This window comes from Lissotriton vulgaris, chromosome 11, assembly GCF_964263255.1.
Source record: "Lissotriton vulgaris chromosome 11, aLisVul1.2, whole genome shotgun sequence".
Classification (NCBI taxonomy): Eukaryota; Metazoa; Chordata; class Amphibia; order Caudata; family Salamandridae; genus Lissotriton; species Lissotriton vulgaris.
The window spans coordinates 956,956,725-956,975,958 of NC_141699.1; the positions used below are offsets into that span (position 1 = coordinate 956,956,725).

At 43.9% G+C, this 19,234-nt stretch overlaps 1 protein-coding gene across 2 annotated transcripts in view; it reads right to left on the bottom strand.

Annotated features, from left to right (window-relative positions):
• PLCH1 (phospholipase C eta 1) overlaps positions 1–19,234 on the bottom strand; it is an 897,070-nt gene that overhangs the window by 504,651 nt on the left and 373,185 nt on the right. The window lies entirely within an intron of this gene.

A 19,234-nucleotide genomic window follows, 5' to 3' on the forward strand; every position in this document is an offset into this window, starting at 1 on the left:
CACTGTGCTTATATGCAGGAATGACGGCACAAGCTTTCCCCAGGCAGGATACATGAAACCAGCGATGTACACTGATGAAACAGGCCAAAATTCTAAATTGACCCATGTAACTGTTTTGGATCTAGGAACTTTTGTTTCCTTTGCACATAATTGAAAATTGTATTTCTTCCAGTCGAATTCTGCCAAAATCAGAAAAGCTATCAGGTACTGTATACAATATTTACTTAATACAGAAATAATATTTAAGAGTATTGCAAGAATACCAAGGTTTAGTGCTCATATTTTCAGCTATATTGCAAAATATAATTGAAACAAGCACTGGCAAGGCAAAGAGGCCTGGTCTAGATTTCCAGTTTATTGGCGCCAGTGTTGGTTTTTGTCATGGTTTTTGCAAAACTGTATTGTTTTGAAACAGCCAGACTCTAGTCAATGTAACAAAACGGGTAAAGAAGTTTAAAAAAAATGTTTTGGTCTCAAAAAGCACAAATTGCCCTAGTAGTCCCTAGCGCTTATTTATTTTTTATTATTTGTCGAGCCTGTTATACCCGAAGATGTCAAAGCGCTTGCTAACCAGAAAAGTCTCTACAAGAAAGAACAGGACATATTCTTCACAGTAGAAAAAGAGCCAGGTTTTCAAGCGCGTACGAAAAGCCGAATGAGAGGACAGGCTTGCAATGTGAGTGGTAAGGGAGTTCCACAGCCTGGCAGCAGCAACGCAAAGGGGACCCGCCGTTCCCCTCCCCAAACTGGCTTTCCGAAATCTCTGGACCTCTGCCTTCTTTAGAGGTGCAGACCTCAACTGTCCACTGGGCGTGTACCACTGGAAGGCCATTCTCAAATGCCTCTGCCCCTGGCAATTAATGGAGAGTGCTTTGAACTTCACACCCTTTGAGACTGGCAACCAGTGCAAAGCGCAATTCCCTCTCTGATTGACAGGTATTTAGGAACATTCAGAAACAGACGGGCAGCTGCATCTGGATCATCTGGAGTCTATTTAGAGTGCCTCTATTAATATTAAGGTACGGGACATTACGGTAATCAATGCATGATGTGATGAGCACAATGAACACAGCAATTCTAGGCTCAGCAGGGATGAAAGGAAAGACGTCCTCAAGATTTTAATGGTGAAAAAACAGTAACTGACAATCCTCTTAGCCAGAGTGTCAAAGGAAAGGGATGTGTCAAAGACAACCCCTAAACTTTTAGCCTCCGTGACAGGGAGGGGGAGAGGGGAACAGAGCTCTGGCCACTACAGCTCTGACCATACCGTAATTCTCTCACTGAAAACCAAGATCTATGTCTAGTCAGTTTTTAATGTAAGCCAATTCTCCTTCACCCAGTTGTCAATGTCCACCATACACTGTTTAAACCTCTCTGTCAACACAGTAGCATCGTTCGCAATAGATATAATAATTTGCGTATCATCCCTATACGATAATACTTAGAAGCCATAGAATCTAATCAATTTAGCCAGTGGGGCAACATAAAGATTGAACAATGTCGAGTTGAGTGAGGAGCCCTGTGGCAGCCCACATGGTAGCTGGAAGGAGCCAGATCTGAAGTGACCAAAATCAAATATAGCACTGAAGGAACTACTGTGTGTATGTTTTTTGTGCAAGGGAAGAATGCACTCTCTTACTGTGAAGTTAACCAATGGCTGAAGTTGGCTGATCTTCTGCATCTTAAAGAGTACTGTAGTGGGTGGAAATAAAACGTGAATGCCACAGTAACAGACTGATGGACGAAGAGGGCTTATTGAAAACCACAATAAGTAAGTATATTTTACATGCAAAAGATTTTGGAAGAAATAATGGGGAAAATGCGTTTTAGGACCCCCCTTTTTTCTTGGCCTCCCCGGTTGATGGATCAGCCTGAAACTTTACATGCACAAACTAGTCAAGAGGAAGCACTGTTTTGGAAAGTTTCATGGAGATTTATATAAACTGCACCAAAGTTATTAGCAACACAGAAAATGTTTCTTCAATGGAAAACAAGCTTACTTTAATTACTATTCCATATATATATCAATCATAAACATATAAAAGACAGGGGGATTCAATATATAATAATCATCAGTGATGTCATGAGTGATGTCACTGACCATGTCATGAGTGATGTAATATGTGACGTCATCAGCAGTCCATTGCAGGCGCACGAGTTATAGTTAGCTGAACTAACTGTAACGGGGGAATGTCAATGGTTTTGTATTAGTGAAATGTCCAGCTAACTATAACGTGTGAAACCTATAGTTTTTTCTGTGAATTTCTAAGGTTTTTTAAATGCTAATTCCTAACTATAACGTGGCTGAAACCTATGTTTTTTTCAGTGAATTTCAAAGGTTTTGTAAATGAAATTTTTTAACTGTATTAATTGTTATATTTTTTTATATTGATTTACTACATTGTTTTAAAGTATTTATTTTCAGATATATTTTTTTTAATTACATATTTTTAATATAAATCGAAAAAATGCTTTTTAAAAATATTGAATTTTTTTTTTTATTGTATATATTTTTTAATTTATATATAGTTTATATAGCAGGCAATGATATCCTTTGGAAGGAAATTCAAGTTACTGGTAAGTGCAGTTAAAATTACTTTTCAGGATCAGTACTGGACTGAAAGATGCAGCACTGAGGTCTCTCCTGATAACAGGTGAGTAAATTGGAATTCGTAGTTCGGCTGATTTTAGAGGAATTTTTTTAAGTTCCAAAATTTCACACTTGGAAGAATTTCCAAGTGAAACCAGTCAATGTTAGCCTATGGAAGGAAATTCAAGTTACTGTAAGTATGGCTAGAATTACTTTTCAGGATCAGTAGTAGGCTGAAAGATGCAGCACTGAGGTCTCTCCTGATAACAGGTGAGTAAATCGGAATTCGGAGTTCGGCTGATTTTAGAGGAATATTTGTACGTTTCAAAAATAGACACTTAGAAACTTTTCTGGTGAAAACCACACAATAGATTCCTATGGAAGGAAATGCAAGTTACTGATAAGTACACTTAGATTTACTTTTCAGGGTCCTTACTGGGCTCAAAGATGCAGCACTGACGTCTCTCGTGATAACAGGTGAGTAAATTGGAATTCGTAGTTCGGCTGATTTTAGCGGAATATTTTGCTCAATAGTGAAGGAAGGGGGCGAGGCCTGAGGTGACATGTGTGCAAACATGCCCTGTGGCGCGTTTTAAGCTGGGGAATTAATTCCTATTCAAACCTGAGGTCCCCTTTGGGCCAACTAGCCCACAAGGTACCTCCAGTATGCACCAGGGAGCTGCGTTGCAGAGAGGTGTTTAGAGGCCATGCCCCCTTTTTACAACACTCTGCAACGCAGCTCTGTGGCACTTACTACACGTACCTGTTGGGCTAGTTGGCCCCTAGGGGACCTCTGGATTGAAGAAGAATTAATTCCCCAACTTAAAACGCGCCACAGGGCATGTTTGCACCAGTATGCGCCAGGGGGCTGCCTTGCAGAGAGGTGTAAAAAGGGGCATGGCCTCATTACACCTCTCTGCAACGCAGCCCCCTGGCGTGTTTCCAGAGTGGGAACTAAATCCCCTTGAATACTGGGGGTCCCTGGGGGCCAACTGGCCCACCGGGAACCTCCAATATGCGCCAGGGGCTACGTTGCAGAGAGGTGTTAAAAGGGGCGTGGCCTCATTACACCTCTCTGCAACGCAGCCCCCTGGCGCATTTCCAGAGGGGGAACTAAATCCCCTTGAATACTGGGGGTCCCTGGAGGCCAACTAGCCCAACAGGTACGTGTAGTAAGTGCCACAGAGCTGCGTTGCAGAGTGTTGTAAAAAAGGGGCATGGCCTCTAAACACCTCTCTGCAACGCAGCCCCCTGGCGCGTTTCCAGAGAGGAAAATAAATCACCTTGAATACTGGGGGTCCCTGGGGCCAACTAGCCCACCAGGAACCTCTAGTATGCGCCCGGGGGTTGCGTTGCAGAGAGGTGTAATTAGGCCACGCCCCTTTTTACACCTCTCTGCAACGCAGCCCCCTGGCACATACTGGAGGTTCTTTGTGGGCTACTTGGCCCCCAGGAACCCCCAGTTTTCAAGGGGAATTACTTCCCCCTCTGCAAACGCGCCAGGGGGGGCGCGTTTGCAGAGTGGTGCAGGGAGGGGACGTGGCCTCCTCCCCATCCCGTTTTTAATTTTTTTTTGTTTTTGTGTAGCCCTCCTTTTTCTTTTTTTGGGCCCTGGGGACCCCATTCTCCAGGTCCTGACCCCCAAAAAGTATTTTTTTTGTATCAGCAGTGTACGCGTACCCTACTCGTATCCCGCGTATCTAACCAGGCCTAGGGGGTCAGGGTGTTTCTACCCTGCCCCCTTATCGCGTTTTTTGCGTTTCTTTTTCTGTTTTCTTGTGCCTCGGTTCTACCGAGGCACAAGATGGCTGCCAACATTTCCTAGTTTGGAGTGTTGACAGCCAATTAGCATAAAGCTTGTGCTCGGGAGGGTACGCGTACTGTACGCGTACTGGGTCTACGTCTATAGATATATCTATGATTTTACTTTTGATTTCTCAGGAACTACTGAACGGATTTACACCATTTAACAAAAAGCGGGATCTTCAAACCAAACTTTACCTTTTTGCCAAATTTGGTGTAATTCCGTTAAGCAGTTCTAGCTGTAGCCGTATCTGAAGGTCCCTATGGAAAATTGCATGGGGAAAACACGTTTTGGAACCCCCTTTTTTTCAGGGAAGCAGCGGAGTGCCCCACCTTCTTTGAGAATTTCGCAAAGATTCATCAACCGGCGCCAAAGTTATTCCAAATTGAATGTTGCGGATTTCCTATGGAAACTAGGTCCTAACTATAACTACCTACTGGCGACCGCCAGTAGGTAATTCGCCACGCTTCCAAAACAGAAAAGTCGACGTTGTGTCTGTGCGCAAGGTAATTTTAATGTCAGCTGGTAATGCTAGACGTGTTTCGCCTGTCCTGTAGGCTTGTTCACTAGCAAATCAATAAAGTTTCTCTGCATTTTTAACAGTGAATTTGAAGCTGTCACGTGTTGAAAAATATATATATATACACACACATACATATACTCAGAGTTGGTTTCCCTGAATTCTAGAACTATTTTCAGGGACACCTAGAAAGAAAAAAAATATATATTTTGTGCCTTTCCCAGAAACTGTAACTTCTAGACAACAGAAGCAGACTTATTTCTACTCACAATGTTTGTATGTCTTTGTGTGGGGCCTGCATGACAATATTAGTACATACAAGGTGAAGAATGGCACCTAATATGATAATTTACCTCTCAGACTTCAAATTTGCCTGTGTATACAAATATCCATATGGCAAGTGCTGTAATGAATAAATATAGACTTTGTAAAGACTACCTTTTAAGTCAAGTATCTCGCTGCCTCTTGTATAGGTGGCAAAATATGCCCTTGTCTAGAGTACGTTCAGCACAAAGACTTTGATGGGAATGTGTGGGCTCGGCCATCGAAGGTCACCGGTCTTTCTTTGGTCTAGTTTTGCTACTGACATTGATTTAGATTGAATTCTCACTGTAAGGGATTGTGGTCCTTGCTATTATAGAAGAGGTGTGTTCCCTTCAACAATAGTACATGCCAATTGTTTTCAGGTGCAATGAACTTTAAATTGGCCCACGATTTTCCGATTATATATGGACACTACACATAAAGCCAACACGGAATGCCTTTGTTTCTCTTTAATAAGTAAAGCTACTGGAAGCGTGGTGACGCTGCTGTCTAAGCTAACTTTGAAGAGAAATATGCTTTGATTCTCTTTCAATTAAATGATACCATAACATGGAATTTTTTGCACACATCTGCACTCAGGCTAGATTTGTGGTCAAAAGCATGGTTAAATCGTGGTCGCAGCCTATTCCAACTTTGTTAGTCAGTATTGCAGTGTGGCTCGCCTCTAAACAACTTGAAACCAAACACAATATCTAAACACCACTTTAACTCCAGTCAATAAGAGTCAGAGAGCAGTAAAAGGCTCTTGGATTTGGAAAGCACTATGGGAACATAGGAACTTTCGAATACGTAATACTGGTGCATATCATAATGTTTTTTAGGGACCATGTATAAATCGTTGGGTATCAAAAACTATATAGAGATGGCGGCACTCGTGGTAGAAAATGTTCACCAATGTGAATAATGTAAACTGGGTTGTTAGTATTTTAGGGTGCCAGGAAATAGTCCCTTCCGGCCGGTGGGGACTGTTACTTGTACTGAAAAAAGAGGGAGTGCAGGGACTGCCTGCGCTGTTTCCAAAGGCACTCCAGTGGGAGAATGAACTCCTGAATTATGGTTTCATCATGAAGTTTCGCCCCATTACTGGACGCACAGCGATCATAGAAGCATTCCAATAATGCAACGTTATAAACCAAGTTCATTCCAACCATAGTTCAAAGTTTATTCAAGTTGTTCGCAATTTCCAAGGTTTATCCAAAGTCAAGAGCGAGGCATTTTGCTAGCATCACTGAAACCTCAAACGCTACAGACATGCCGAGGCCTTAATCGGTAGCTAGGAGTGCATGCCAGTAATCTTCATAAATTCTTCACGTTAACCGAATGCATTTCGGGCCTAATCTTGGCCCTTCGTCAGGGGTATTTCTACAATTAAAAAACAAAGTTTCAATACAAAAAAGATGTATCTAAGTACATATTTAAACATATTGATAAGCAATTATGTCATAACCTTTTCAACGTTTTCCCGCTAACTGTGACTGTAAGCTGCCACTGAATTCTTAGTTGATGTTTAGATCTCCCTCCCTTATTATTCACATGTATAGTTAAATTTATGCGTCCCTTTATGGTAATCTTAAATATGCCGAATGTGATGTACTACCTCCATTTAATTTCACACTGGTAATAGCTGTTCTTAATGAAAATGTGGTTATTCAAATTCATTTACAAACGGAATCTCTTCCATCAAATTCCTTACCCTTTCAAACATCCTTCTCCTTCACTTCCAGGTGGTTCACTAACTGTGTTTTACCCGCCATTCATTATTTAAACACCTTCGTTCTAACCCTCGGCAGCCCCGCATGTCGTGCGTTGCTGCATTTAACATCTGATCTTTTGCTATCCCCTGACGAAGGGCCCCGCCCGAAATGCATAGGGATGATGCATTGATCAATGGATGTTATTAAAAAGTACAATTGACATATTGCTCCACAAACAAGTCACTATGATGAAATAATATGTGGCCCATCGATTAAATGAACTTTCATAAAAAGGACTACGATTGACTACGCTTGTTTGTAATGTGTGAAACTTCATGATGAAACCATAATTCAGGAGTTCATTCTCCCACTGGAGTGCCTTTGGAAACAGCGCAGGCAGTCCCTGCACTCCCTCATTTTTTAAATCGTTGGGTAGCCATGGCATGTCCATGGACTAAAAGAACTTCCTGCCATTTTTATATTTCTCTATTAGCAACGATTGCAAATGAAGCCTACATAAAACGATTTTTTATAAGAAAAAAAACTCTATTAGGTGTAACACTTCTAGGTGGGTAGAGTATATGATTTAATTAAAACATGTGAAGAAAAAGAAAAACATTGTAGTTCAAACACTCTAGTGATCCAATAATTTTAATTCTAGCATACATTCATGTGCACATTATTGTCAATCGAGGTTTTTAAAGAAAAATGTTAAAAAAAGTAAACTATAACCATTAAATATAAACATGCGATCCAGCATGTATGATAGTATTATAAATAATAAAATAAGACTAGTTTAAAAAACATTGATTTAAAACACTTTTTTCTATATAGCACTCATACTTACACCTCAATAATTTCTAAGTATTGTAAATGAGAGTGAATATTGCTACCAAATGTAGTATTATATTTATCAACCTCAGGAGGATGGAAGACTGAATTGGCCATACCTAGATTCTAACTCAGGACAGTGGATCATATTAGATGTTAGCAGCAAATGTTAATGCACAGAGACTTTTTTGCCAGCTAATGCTACATTGTAGAAACAAATGGAGGTAGAGGAAATCACGTAAAAGCTTTACTTTAACATTGGCATACCAAAGGAATTATAATTTAATGAAACATCAGCTGTGGTCTTTCAGTAGTTACTACTGTCTTGTTTACTTGCTTCAGGTATCGACCGCCCATGGTTTTGCTTGAATAATGATCTGGTTAGTTTGGTTCCATTATGTGTGCGGTGGACTACCACACATAACCTGCTGATAGCAGTGCTTAATTTGTAAAAAAAAAAATAAGTTCCAGGGCTCTCATCAGGAGGCCACTGCAGCTTGCATCACACATTGCCTCAGCGATGCTGCCAATGATAGTAACTGCACAACTACTAACAGTCACACTCCGACAAGTGTGGCAATTCATAATATTTCATGCCCCCAAAGCTACAAGAATGGCTTGGGTGGCAGGTAATAGTAATTTTTAATGTATAGTCAATTAATAACTAACTGTTGTTGTGGTCATCTCTAAATTAGACAGACAGCGCCACACTGCGGCAGACTGTCACAAGCGCTGGTTTTGACAATGAAGTACCGGTGCTGAACACGGGAAACCACCAGCTCAATAAAGCACTGGCTGGTAGACCCAGCAAGGTCTGTGCACACTTACTTCAGACACAGAGTTCAAGTCAGCAGGGAACATATAATGTGTAAAGAGTAAGACATAGGATGAAAGTCACCATAATATCACAAGAGACCACATTCAAGATGCATACACAGGGCAGGTGCATTACGCATACATTTAACAAATATTCAAAAGAAAAGAGAAAAATAAATCAAATTAAAACAAAAATGTCAAAACTATAAGTGAGCAGAACACTCGTTTATCTTCTTAATGTAGTTGCCATGTTCCCAAAAGTAAAACGGGTACAAAAAGAGTGTTTTACTCTTAACAGTGAAAATAAACGATATCTTGTTGAGTTAATAGATATGTACTGATGTACCCCTCAAGTAGAACCAGTGGTCAGAAAGTGCTAACCGGTCTATACTTAAATATGTATTACAAAATAAAATGGAATCCAGCAAAAGACAGATTGAAAGCAATATCACAGAGCTTTCTTCGTGTCACAATTTGCATTGAATAAGTAAATGAATAATATTGAGTCTAAAACGAAACATTATTGTTTTGAAAATCCTGCAATTTCCTGGGAACGGAAAGGTCTCCGTAGCACTGGGTATAGAGTCTGAGAACACACAGTCTTTGTGGAAACTGAGAAGAAACGGCGACCTTTATTTTCTGAGGGAATTCGGAAGAAATTGACCATTAATATATTTTTTTAAAAGTGCTAGTTTTAAAGTGTCTTCCATGAATACATACGAGCTGTCATGGATCCTACCTGCATAATGTGTATTTGAAATATCTACTTAGGTAATTGTGATGGAAAAGTGCACGTCAAATAAAATACTAAATACAACTTGAGAAAATAAATAAGTTAAATAAATTAAACTATACTAAAATATATATATATATATAGTTATAGAAAAACGTTAAAATACAAACTGCAAGGCATAAATGTGCGACCATTTCTTGAAATTTCGTCCATAACATTTAAAACAGTGGTGCGTTTTAAATGCCTTTTTAAAGCATGTTTAAATGGCACAATACAGCAGAACACCAGAACATGTACCCAATAGCACCACCACAAACACGATAGCCACCAAACAGCCTTTTAATCTTTCGAAAAAGAGCACCCTGCTACAAGCATCAAACTCCAAACCAGGTACAGACCCATTTGCGCCAGCCTGCATCTCTGGGACGTCCCCACGCTCCCCACCACATGGTACATCTCGGACGCCAGTTGGGACGCCATGTCAGCGCCGGGGGACCCCAGACGCGCCGCGTCTATCCGAAGGCAGATGATGCGCATTCCACCTGACAGCAGCGGGTCCCCACCGCTGAATAAATCACATCTGCTGAACTCCAAGCACTAAGCCGGGTCTCTGAGCAAATTGCTTCACGTTGTTTTCTGCTCAAAACGCACTTTAATCCCCCCCTAACGTTTAAACGCTACTTCCCAGGCAGCCTCGCTCGACTTTAGCTTGTTTTCAAATCGCAACTGCAAACGTGGTGATAATGGCGTAGCTATCTAATGCACTCTGTATAACTATTTTCCTTAGCATTTCACTGATGTGCATGCAGAATGAAAGATAATGCAATAAAGAGAGGGGGCGGGCGTTCTGAATACCTTCTTTTCAGTGGAAGCATTGTAGGACTTAATTGAAGCTTTTTCCCCCACAACGAATAAACAACATTCGAAAGCCATCCCATTTCTCCTCAGTCACTATGAGGAAGGCAACCCCTTCCTCTCCAAGAACCGACAATGCGCGGCCAAGAGCTTTCATCGAATCTATCCTAGGACCTCTTCCACCTATATCGATTTCATTTCCCTTCATAAGGTGGACTGACAGCAGCATTTTGCTATCCGAATGACAAACCAGTATTTGTCCCGAACGCAGAGCGAGAGGGATAAAAGATGGAATTACATTGTAACAGAATAGTTTTTATGGTTCCCATGCTTTAATTTCATTGATGTTTCAACAAAACTTTGGTGGTGTTAAACTAATCTAAAAATGATACATAAAAACAAAGAGTAGTGCGAGATTGGCTTTAAATAGACTCAAGCTCTATTGTCATTTTCTCAAGAAATAAATACTTTTTTAAAGTGCTTTCCAAACCTTTTAGAACCACATCCCACTTTTAAGCATGATGAACCTACAGGACCCATCTTATGCTAATGGACATGAGGCAGGCAAGTTTTGAATGTGGCTAAAGCATTATGTAGTAGCCCACTGTCATGGACAGCACATTTTCCTTTTTCCATTGAAATGGTCACTACATTTTTACAGGCATATAGTTTTACTGATAAAACTGTATTGCAAACAATTGATAATGGCCAGCACCAAGTAAAAGTGTCTTGATCAGTTTTGATCCTAATAAAATCTTAGTTTCCATCACATTTCAAAAGTACCAAAAATGTGCATCAATTTTTACAAGTATTTACATTTTGTTGTGTGTTACAAAAAAGAACATCTCACAGCATTTCTTTGAAACTCTGTCCCACAGCTAGATTGCACACAATTCAATTTACTTTTCTTCCTCTCATTGCAAAGTAAGAGAAACTTGTAAACAACAATCCTCAATTTAAAAGAAATTAGCAGCAACTTGTCAGAAAACAAGGCCTGACATTTGACCTCTGTTATTGAAGTGTAGCAAATGTGACTAGATAAATACAGATTTTAAAGCAATCTTATTGCTTGGACTTTCAGGACCCACAAGGGACAGTTTGGTAAGCACTGTTCTAAAACTAATACTTACATGATAACGGAAGGTCATGTGCTTTATAGCTCGTACACGTTTCTTTAAAAATAAATGAAAATAAGAATGATTTAAATAGCTCATTGGAACATCTGAAAATGCATTTTCTCTCTGAAGACATTGATGTCCTATTCAAAGGTGTCCTCTTGGCAGCAGATTTGAAAACTACATTTGGAGGAAGTAAGGTTTATGCAATAATCTGTGTAGTTAAATGTCTCTCAGCCTTTCGGGGAATCTGTCAACCCAATTTTCATAAATATCATATTTCTTAGACAACATTTTTCCATTTATAGAGCCCCCAAAATCAAAAACGAATGTGGAGTCCCTCAGGGCTCGTCCCTGTCCCCACTCTTATTTAATTTGTACTTACGACCCCTGTTATTTTCATTAAAAAAGTTTAGAGCCTTAATTTTTAATTATGCAGATGATCTGCAACTGATCTTCCGTTTCGACTCCCCTGGCGCGGCCACCGAATTTCGGGAGGCCATGGTCCACATTCAGAGATGGATGGGCCTAAATCACCTGAAACTCAACCCAGGCAAAACTGAATTGATTTTGCCTGGGAAGATTGAACTGTCTTGGGGACCACATTTTTGGCCTCCAGAGATGGGAAACCCCCCGGCTAAGTCCCAAACAGTTAAAAGCCTAGGAATCACTTTCAACGAAGATCTTTCACTCAAAAGTCAGGTAGGGACTGTGGTATCTGCAAGTTTTTTTCAACTCCGTAAGATTAAGAAGATCGCCCACCTTTTAACCCACCCTGCTCTGATTCAGGTCATTATCGCTCTTGTGCTGTCCCGTCTGGACTACTCTAATAGCCTGTACTTGGGACTTCCAGCGGGGCAGCTCAAGAGACTTCAACTGGTCCAGAACCAAGCGGCCAGGTTGATTTGCAAGATTCCTAAGTGGCAGTCCATCAGACCAGGACTGGCTAGTCTCCACTGGCTGACAGTAGCGCAGAGAGCAGCATTTAAAGCGGGATGCATTATCTTCAGGGCTCTACAAGGTAAGGGCCCTGGATTCATTAGCAGCCTGCTTGTCAGTTATACTCCCGCTCGTGCTCTCCGCTCAGGTCAAAAGAACTTGTTAGTGGTGCCTCGGATCAGGAAACAACGCCAGGGAGGCGGATCTTTCCACTTCCTGGCCTCCTCCCTGTGGAACTCTCTACCACCGCCGCTAAGGCTTCATGAAGATCTGCTGGCCTTTAGACAGGCTTTTAAAACCTGGCTCTTTAAGCAAGCTTATCCTTAGTTAATTCCGTTTTTTTCTGTTACATGTTATGTTTTGCTAGTCTTCCACAGCGCCATGAAGCCTACGGGCGTACGTGCGCTTAATAAATTTAATTTAACATAACATAACATAACGAATAGTACATGGTGTGCAACTAATGTAAAAAAAAACACTAAATGTTTTAATGTTTACTGCCTCTTGAAAACCGGGTTTTAGAACCGAGCGGCGCCAGGGATAACGCCCGATGTCTTCGGATTCTCCTGCCTCGGCAAACAGAGACACGGGACACTTCTTGATGACATCAAAGACCAAATTTATTGGCTGCAACCAGGAACAGAGGTCTACGAAGCACAACACAGGTGATTCGCTAGAGACTGCACAAATTCAAGGAGCGGAGCATCGTCTTTTATGCAAAAAATCACATTCCTGGCTAGCATCAATTACATACAAACTGACCAATGAAACAGCGACATTTCAAACATATCGCATGACGACAATCCCACTTTCCGTTGTCCAGCCCACCAGAAATGACTGAGCAAATTCCAATATTCTTGTTCGATCAGGCCGGACAAACCCATTATAAAGACCTCAACCCAAATCAATGATTAAGCCATAAAGGAAGGAACAGAAGCAGTTGAGAAGCAAAATAGAAGGGTGTGTGCGTGTACCATAAACTCAGCAATGTCCTGCCCTTTGATCTTTATTTGACCAGCTGCTTAACAAGGAACTGGCTCAGCGAGGTCAGCCTCGGGCAAGGGAGTCAGTTCGGCCATGTCACACAAGAGTCAGCTAAGGTGTACGTGTCCCAAGGACTCGTTCGGCCATAGTCATCGGCCTATGTGAGGGCAACCACACAAAATGGCTGCCACACACAAAATGGAACCCGAGGGTTCAAACGAAATCCATGAATACGTAGTGTTCTCATTGATCGGTTATGACGAAAACACTCGTACATACCGCACTCGTGATTTGCGGTCCGCTGATACCAAAATCGTCTATATCCGACGACCTTTATTGAACGGGTTCAGAATCTCCGAACCACAGACCCTCAGAACTACAGAACCACAGACCTCCTTTTGCCCTTACATAGGCAATAAACCCAAACCCATGTCAGTCTGAATCCAGGTCTATATTCATCAGATCATCAAGATGTTGCTGTAGCATCATCCTTGTACTTAGCAACTCTCTCTGGACATGTTTCCTCGCACACGAAGTAACACAAAGGCCACATATAGCCGGAGCACACTGTACACAGAGACAGAACAGGAAAAGGATAGCTAAGATCATCCCAATGACCGTCAGAATCTTCCATCCCCACGTGGATATCATTTCCCAAAAGCATCCAATCAACAGCCAATCTCCCTCGTCTATTTGTACAGACTCGGAGATCTTATGTAGCTTGGAAATGGCCTGGAAGACTGTCGGAGCGTTGTCTGGAATGAAAACGCAGCAGCTCGATTGAATCAGTTTACACACTCCACCTCTGTCTGCAAGTATGACATCAAGAGCAACTCTATTCTGAAGTGTCATAAGTCGATCTGACTGGAGCTCAGCAGTCAAGTTACTAAGGGCACCAGCAGTTTCGACTATGGTGGACTCAACCACTCTCGTCAACTGGCGAATGTTCCTGCTGTCTGCCATAGGTCCCCAGAACGGCAGAAAACCCTTAAAGAAATCTACTGAAGAACCGGGTTTTAGAACCCAGCGGCGCCAGGGATAACGCCAGATATCTTCGGATTCCCCTGCCTCGGCAAACAGAGACACAGGACACTTCTTGATGACGTCAAAGACTAAATTTATTGGCTGCAACCAGGAACAGAGGTCTACGAAGCACAACACGGGTGATTCGCTAGAGACTGCACGAATTCAAGGAGCGGAGCATCGTCTTTTATGCCAAAAATCACATTCCTGGCTAGCATCAATTACATACAAACTGACCAATGAAACAGCGACATTTCAAACATATTGCATGAGGACAATCCCACTTTCCGTTGTCCAGCCCACCAGAAATGACTAAGCAAATTCCAATATTCTTGTTCGATCAGGACGGACAAACCCATCATAAAGACCTCAACCCAAATCAATGATTAAGCCATAAAGGAAGGAACAGAAGCAGATGAGAAGCAAGATAGAAGGGTGTGTGCGTGTACCATAAACTCAGCAATGTCCTGCTCTTTGATCTTTATCTGACCAGCTGCTTAACAAAGAACTGGCTCAGCGAGGTCAGCCTCGGGCAAGGGAGTCCGTTCGGCCAGGTCACACAAGAGTCAGCTAAGGTGTACGTGTCCCAAGGACTCGTTCGGCCATAGTCATCGGCTTATGTGAGGGCAACCACACAAAATGGCTGCCGCACACAAAATGGAACCCGAGGGTTCAAACTAAATCCATGAATACGTAGTGTTCTCATTGATCGGTTATGATGAAAACACTCGTACATACCGCACTCGTGATTTGCGGTCCGCTGATACCAAAATCGTCTATATCCGACGACCTTTAATGAACGGGTTCAGAATCTCCGAACCACAGACCCTCAGAACTACAGAACCACACTCTCTACCCTAGAACTTGACTGCTTCCACTAAAGAAATAGGTCAAAGCTGAAGGCGTACTGAGTCGTATTTTCCCTTTTCCGTTTTCACATATTTTCACCATTTCAATCAATCAATACATTTGTAGAGCACACAACTCACCCTTGAAGGTCTCAAGGAGCGGGGGGCTGCTACTGCTTGAACAGCCAGGTTTTGAGGAGTCTCCTGAAGGCCAGCAGGTCCTGTGTCTGTCGTAGGCATATGGGGAGGGTGTTCCAGGTTTTTGCAGCGAGGTGAGAGAATAATCTGCTGCCGGCGGTCGTTCGATGGATGCGGGGGACGGTGGCGAGGTCAGCGAAGCGAAGCTGGTGGTTTGGGGTGTAGGTGAGTCGTTCGTTGAGGTACTCTGGTCTGGTGTTGTGGAGTGCTTTGTGGGCGTGGGTGAGGAGCTTGAAGGTGATCCTCTTGTTGACGGGGAGACAGTGTAGGTCTTTTAAGTAGGCTGTGATGTGGCTGTGGTGAGGGATGTTGAGGATGAGGCGTGCTGAGGCGTTCTGTATGCTCTGTAGTCATTTCTGGAGTTTGGCTGATGTTCCTGCGTAGAGAGTGTTGCCGTTGTCTAGTCTGCTGCTGACGAGGGTCTGGGTGACTGCCCTTCTGGTGCCAATGGGGATTCATCTGTAGATCTTGCTGAGCCTGCAGAGGGTGTTGAAGCAGGAGGAGGAGACGGTGTCCACTTGCTGGGTCATTGACAATGCGGAGTCCAGGATGACTCACAGGTTGCATGGGTGGTTAGTGGGCGTCGGTGCATCTCCCAGTGCAGCCGGCCACCATGATTCGTCCCAGACGGAGGGGGTGGATCCGATGATGAGGACCTCTGTCTTGTCTGAGTTCAGTTTCAGGCAGCTGATCACCATCCATTTGGTGTGGCCTTCATTCCTTCATGGACGTTGGATTTGACGGTGGTGGGGGCCTTGGTGGGGGAGAAGATCAGCTGGGTGTCGTCAGGGCATGAGACGATGTTGAGGTCGTGCGATCTGGCGATGTTGGCAAGCAGTGCCATGTAGATGTTGAAGAGTGTCGGGCTGAGGGACGATGTTTGGAGTATGCCAGAGGATCTTGGTGTCTTTAGAGCGGAATGGGGGGAGGCGCACACTCTGGGTTCTGCCGGTAAGGAAGGACGTGGTTCAGTCCAGTGCTCTGACACGGATTCCTGCATTGTGGAGGCATATGCGGAGGGTGTGGTGGCAGACAGTGTCTAAGGCGGCCGAGAGATCCAGGAGGATGAGGGCCGTGGTTTCTCTGTTGTCCATCATGGCCCTGATGTCGTTAGTAACGGCGATGAGCGCGTTATCGGTGCTGTGGTTGCTGCGGAATCTGGATTGGGACGGGTCCAGGATGTTGGTCTTTTCGAGGAAGGAGGTCAGTTTACTTGTTGACGATCTTCTCGATGACTTTCGCCAGGAATGGGAGTAGGGAGATAGGCCGGAAGTTCTTGAGGTTTTTGGGGTCAGCTGTGGGTTTCTTGAGTAGGGCGTTGGTCTCGGCGTGCTTCCAGGTCTGCGGGAAGGTGGCGGTCTCACAGGAGCTTTTCATGATCTTGCGGAGATTGGGTGCGATGGTGGAGCTAGCTTTGCTGAAGATGGGATGCGGGTAGGGGTCGGATGGTGAGCCAGAGTGGATGGTGTTCATGATTTTGATGGTGTCTCCATCATTGACCTGAGTCCAGGAAAGCAGGGGGTCGATGTTCATGAGGGGGGGGTGATTCTGAGGTGTCTGTGTCTGTTGGAGGGCCTGGTTGCTGAAGCTGTCGTGGATGTCTGTGATCTTGCGGTGGGAGAAGGTGGCTAGGGAGTCGCAGAGGTCTTGGGATGGCGGGATGTCGCTGGCGTTGGAGAGTTCCTTCACGATGTTGAAGAGCTCTTTGCTGTTGTGTGCATTGTTGTCAATGCGCTCTTTGAAGGAGGCCCTTTTGGCAGTTAGGATGAGTTGGTGTTGTCTGCAGATGGCGCTCTTGTAGGCTGTGTTGCTGTCTGGTGTTTGTTTGTGGTGCCACTTCTTCTCGAGCCTACAGCAGGCCTGCTTGGATGCCTGGAGGTCGGCGGTGAACCAGATGGCTTTTCTGTCAGTGCGTCTGTTTGAGGGTTTCTCGATCGGGGCAAGAGTGTTGGCGCAATCGTTGATCCATTGCCTGAGGTTGAGGGCAGCAGAGTCTGTGTCAGTAGCGTCCGTTGGTGAGTTTTGGGTTAGGGTGGTGACTAGCTGGTCTTCGGTGACTTTGCTCCAGCTGTGGTGGGGGGCCCGTTGTGTGCGGTGGTGCGTGGTAGGTTTCTCGAAGGTGAAGTGGATGGAGCTGTGGTCAATCCAGTGGAGTTCGGTGGTGTGGCTGAAGGTGACGTGGTTGCTGGATGAGAAGATGGGGTCGAGTGTGTGGCCGGCGGAGTTGGGGGGAGTTGTGACGAGCTGTTTGAGTCCGAGGTTAGCAAGGTTGTCTAGCAGGGTGGTGGAGTTGCTGTCGTAGGTGTTTTGGAGGTGCAAGTTCAGGTCTCCGAGGAGGATGCAGTCCGTGGACGCATGGGTGTGCGTGCTGACGAAGTCGACAATGGAGTCACTGAACTGCGGCCGGGGCCGGGTGGTCTGTAGATGAGGGTTCCTCTGAGGGTGGTGCTGGAGTCGGTGTGGATCTGGAAGTGCAGGTGTTCGGTCGTGATAGGCGTGTCGTCGGTGCTGGTCGAGAGTCTGAGGGTGTTTCTGTGGACGATTGAGATTCCTCCTCCGTTGGCGTGGTCCCTGAGGGTGATCTTGTAGCTGTCAGGGATGGCTATGGCAATGTTGGGTGCCAAAGAGGGGTTCAGCCAGGAAGGCAACATCTGGGGAGGTGGAGTCGAGTAGGTCCCAGAGTTCGATGGTGTGTCTGCGGGCAGAGCTGGTGTTGAGAAGAAGGTATCCAAGGCTGTTGCGACCTACCCCGGTTCTCGTGGCGCTGTTATAGAGTCTGATGTTGTGGCAGTTCCAGCAGGTGAAGGGTCCATGGGTCCGCTTCGGGGTGGCCCGGAAGCAGGTGTAGGATCGGCCGGCGTTGAGTGCGTTGAGGGTGCTGGCCTGGTAGTGGCGTCGGGAGTCGTGGAGGCCAGGGGGTCGGCCACCATAAGAGGGTCAGGTGGGAGGGAGGAGAGGCCTGGAGGTGGGAGTGGGATGAATTGACGATTGGGGGGCAGGCCGCAGGGGACGCCGCAGAAGAAATTAATTATGATGGAATTTGAACTCATTTGTCATTTTTGCAGTGAACTGCAAGTTGTTTCGCGCACTTTTGTCATTATTCCTGGATTACCAGAGAGTCGTGCGGGAGGAAAACAGTTGGAGATGCATTGTGGGAAATGTAGTGTTATAGGTTGCCAGCAGGACTGACAAGCAACGTGTAATGGTTGTAGTACATTCTTGAAAGCAGTGAAAGATGCGCATGAGATAAATAACGTGTGGGGAAGAGGAAGGGCTTCCAATTAAGGAGCTTATTAACAGCAAATTCAGTTTGTGCTGTGGCACGCCATGGAGCAGGAAATGTTAAGAACTAGAAAGCACTTCAGCTTTAGGATGTGCTACAATAGACGTGAATTCGGGTCTTTGCAATTAAGACAGTTTTTATGGTACGGTAAGACCATTGTTAGGCAAAAGGAATTGCAGAACATGGGTGGAAGTGGGAAGGATAACATTATGAAATGGAAGGTCCCAATGGGGGATATTCGTGAGCCTTCCCAAGGGTTTGGGTGTAGAATTTAAAGCCCCAGTCAATGTAAAAATGATGAATGTATCAGGTTAGCACTATGAGGGGTGCATGTAGTATTAATGAGTTCAACATAGAGGTAGTCAAGAAAATTAATGCAAATACATGGTCGATGTCTAAATTTACTATTCACGCTGATGGCAATTTCCATGAAATTTTTAACATTTTGCATTTTAGATACCCCTGAGGAAGGGAAGATGGCTTCCCGAAATGCATTGGGTTAATTTAAAATAAAAACTCAACATGTGGATTTATTTGGTGTCCTTTTCGATGATGTGAAAAGCCTGGCATGGTTACTGAATGAATAAAATGAATTGAAGAAAACATAAAATAAAAGGAATATGGAAAAGTAAGCACGGAGTTTAAATGAAGATAAAATGGAGAACTTGATTGATTTG